This window comes from Protopterus annectens, chromosome 9.part0 (assembly GCF_019279795.1).
Source record: "Protopterus annectens isolate FY-2018-M chromosome 9.part0, PAN1.0, whole genome shotgun sequence".
Taxonomy (NCBI): domain Eukaryota; kingdom Metazoa; phylum Chordata; order Ceratodontiformes; family Protopteridae; genus Protopterus; species Protopterus annectens.
Genome location: NC_056743.1, coordinates 388,081,289 through 388,085,062, shown reverse-complemented (window position 1 = coordinate 388,085,062; position 3,774 = coordinate 388,081,289). Strand labels below are relative to the sequence as shown.

Below are 3,774 nucleotides of genomic sequence, written 5' to 3'. Positions count from 1 at the left end.
TATGTCTCTTGGCGGTCGGATCCGACGGACTGGTCGGAACGGCGCCTTCTTCTTAGCCGGAGAAGGAGAGGATGCCAAGGCTTCTTCAAAGGAAGGTTTAATTAACCCCTTAAGAATCAATTTATTTTTCCTCTCCTGGAGGACCCTTGAGGAAAAAGCGTGACATACGCTGCATGACTCCTGCAAGTGTTTTGCACCTAAACAATACACACAGCGAATGATGCGTCTGTGATAGACATTTGAAACCACATTTTGAACATTTTTTAAAGCCCGAAGGCCTAGGAGTCTGAGACATTATAGTAAACAATTCCAGTAACTTTTAACAGGAAAATATACGACTGATTTACTGATGACAAACCTAAACAAATAGGCTTACAGTTATCGCTTAAGCGGAAATGACAGGGAACTCTGAAACCCTGTAAAGTTTTAGAAGGGTTGACTGACCGGAAGGCCCTAGATGAAGGGGGCGAAATCAAACTCAACCCAATCACACAACAAGTTTTCACAATCCAAACACACACAATAAGAGCGTTAGCCGTTAAAACAGCTTTTGAGACAAAACAGCAAAAACTGACAGAAACTGTAGTCTTTGTCCGAACCCATCAGTCAGAATGTAGGCGAGATAGGATCACATAACATATTGGACTTTTTTTACTTTGTTAAAATTGTAGAGGACACTAAAGCACTTTTTATTTTATTTATTTATTGACATTTGTTAACTGGGTTACTCCAACTGAGCAAGGGGCCCATTTTCAGTGGAGACTCAAGGAGAAAAGCTCCAGAAGTATTAAATATTTTTACAAATAAATCAAATCAAAAATAAAAATAAGAGTAAAAATTTAAAACCACCATGAAACATAATAAGAAAGTCAACAGTTAGAGAGTATCTGTACAAAGAGTAGGTTAAATAATTGACAGGTCTGGAGAATATCACACATGAAGTACATACAAATAGATAAACCATTCAATCAAAAATGTTTTTAAATAAAGATGTATATGAATATATATGCTATGGAAGTGAGGGGACAGGGAGATATAAAGGCATATGAGGCAATTACAAGGAAGTAAAGAGTATAATAAGGAAAATGAGTTAAAGTAGAGAAGAGAAGACGTTAGATCAAGTGGGGGTTAGACAAGGACAGGACCATGTACTTTGAAGAAAAAGTTTGAGTTCTTTTTTGAACAGGTGTTTGTGATGAATTCTTCTTATGTTTTGAGGGAGTGAGTTCCAAGCATCTGCAACAGAGTATTTGCAGAGGGACTTTCCTATATTTTTAGTGCGAAGGTGATGATGGGGGTTGTAGTAGGAGACAAGGTTGTAGATGGAAGAGCAGGAACAGGGGTCATTCAGGACAGTGTGTGTAATGTGAAGTTTGGGTAGAAGTAGCTGTTTAGAGAATTCTGGCCATTGGAGTGATTTAAGGGTGAGACAGTGGTGGAATTTATAGGGGAGATTAGAGGCAAACTTGGCTATTTTCTGATAGGTTTGCTCTAGTTTAGTGATAAGTGAAGTTTGAACATTAGTAAGGACAGGGGCAACATACAGAAGACAGGGTAGAAGAAGGGACTGAGTGAGGGAAGGTTTGGAAGAAGGTGGCAGAAATGTCTGGTTGCAATAGAAAGTCCGTGTTTTGGTGGGTCTTTTTTATACATTGTTGGATATGAGTATCAAATTTTAGTTCATCTTCAAAAATTACTCCAAGTAGTTTGGTATGGAATTCGGGTTTGGGTGTGATGATGGTGTTATTAAGAGAAGTGATAGAGAAAGAATGTTTGTGCTGGGCGAGTGTTTTAGGGAAGAAGAGAAAGTGTTTAGTTTTTTTTTTTTTATTAAGACACAAACAAGTATTAACTGGTTATTAGAGAGTCAGATTTCGACAGAGGTGAACGTTTGTTGAATGAGAGATAGGAGTTCAGGGATGTTGTGGCAGAGGGGATAAAGATGGATAAGTATACAGTTGAGTTTTCCATATTTGGGAAAATCACAGGGGTCAACTCAACCAAAGTGTGCAATGGAAGAGCCTCACCCTGGGGAAACCACCTTCATGATCATGGTATTCCCCCTACCAGGTAAGTAAACTCTACTATGAACTACTAAACCTACTAGGTACCCCTTACCAGGCAAGTATCATCTACTCTGAACTGCTAAACCTGTCCCCTCTCTCTGTCTCTGTTCCATCTTTCTCACCTGCAGAAATCCTTATTGTTAACTGTCACCTAAACTCACAAAAAAAATTGCCATAGTCTCTATATACATTCCCCCCTGGCAATAATATTCCAATCCTATAGAATTTTCTCTCCTCCCTCACTCAACATGTCCCCTGTGAAACCATCATACTTGGAGATGTCTCATTTGCCTTACTTAATGTCATTAATGTTTGGAGTAACACTTAGGAAAGAGGAAGGAAAGAGTTAACTGTAAGTAAAACAAACTTTTGTTCATAACAGTAATATATGTATAGTGCAGGATATCAGCCTGCTATAAAGTAAAGTTTTCTCATTATTTGTGTAATGGGGATACTGATGTAAACAGGTGTCCTGTTTTGTTTTCATTTTTTTCTTTCTCTTTCTCCTTGTTCAGTTTTAAGGAGCAGGCACTGCAATGTTAAAAAAAAAAAGAAGTCTGTTCAAAACACTATGATACAAGAAAAAAAAATTATGCACTTTTTATCATTGTTGCATAGGGGAGAGACTGGATTAAAGTTTTATCTAGTAACAAGTTTTAAGAGAAAGCAAATACATAAAAGAACATTGAATATAATAAACCTCACATTTAGTAAGCAAGCAAATAAATAAATACTTGTAGAAGCAACTCTTATCTGGTTCTCATGTCTCCATGGAGACAATCTGATAAAGAGCAATAAAAACAGAATATGTCTTTCTTTTAATGGCTTCCTTTCAATGGCTGGAAGATAATGCTTACAGAAAACATTCAAGTGTTTTCTCATTCTGGGACAACAATAAACATAAAACAAAACCAGACAACACAGCACTTAGTAGAAGCACAGGCTGTACCCATATGTCATAGCATGGATAACCTTCCTTTTAGGTTAACCCAAATCTATGAGTATGGCTGTCAGTTTGAGACAACTCTTCCTATTAGGAAGATAAAACTTCAATATATGAAGATATACATAGTTTTGAGTGCTAATTTTAAGTTAACAGGTTTTTGGGGTGCATTGGGTGTATTTTTCTGAAGGCTTTCAATAAAAAAAAAGTTACGTACTCACCATAACATTCCATCTGGTTTGTTGCTTTTCATTTGTCTTCAACCTGTGGGAATATGGATCCAGTATGGATCTGACTCGGCCACATTTTCCAGCATCAAATCCAAGCTCCTCCCCTACCCATAATGCCCGTGTCTCCCTCCTCCCCTCAGATCGGGTTTTTTGCAGACAGTAGCACCCCCACTTACCCATACACCTAACCCTGTGGTATTAATATCTCAACACAATAAGGAAAAAAAACATAGGCTCACCAGAGAAGGGGATGTGTGTCTGTAATCTGGTCCACTACAAAGCCCACAAAAGCCAGGGAGAAGGAGGGAGGGATGATTGAAGACAAATGAAAAGCAACAACTCCGATGGAACGTTATGGTGAACACACAACTTTTTTATCTGAAGTTGTTGTTTTCATTTGATCTTCAACCTGTGGGACAGAGTCCCCAGCTACCAAATAGTCCTGGGAGGTCCTCATGGAAGGATGTTCAGAGGCACAGCTGAGCCAAAAGATGCCCTGCCTCTGGTAAGGAGATCCAATTTGTAATGAGAGATA

The 3,774-nt window shown here is 38.4% G+C and overlaps 1 pseudogene; it reads right to left on the bottom strand.

Annotated features, from left to right (window-relative positions):
* Positions 1-1,945: 1,945 nt before the first annotated feature.
* On the bottom strand, positions 1,946-2,078 carry LOC122812397 (annotated as a pseudogene).
* Between the last annotated feature and the right edge of the window lie 1,696 nt (positions 2,079-3,774).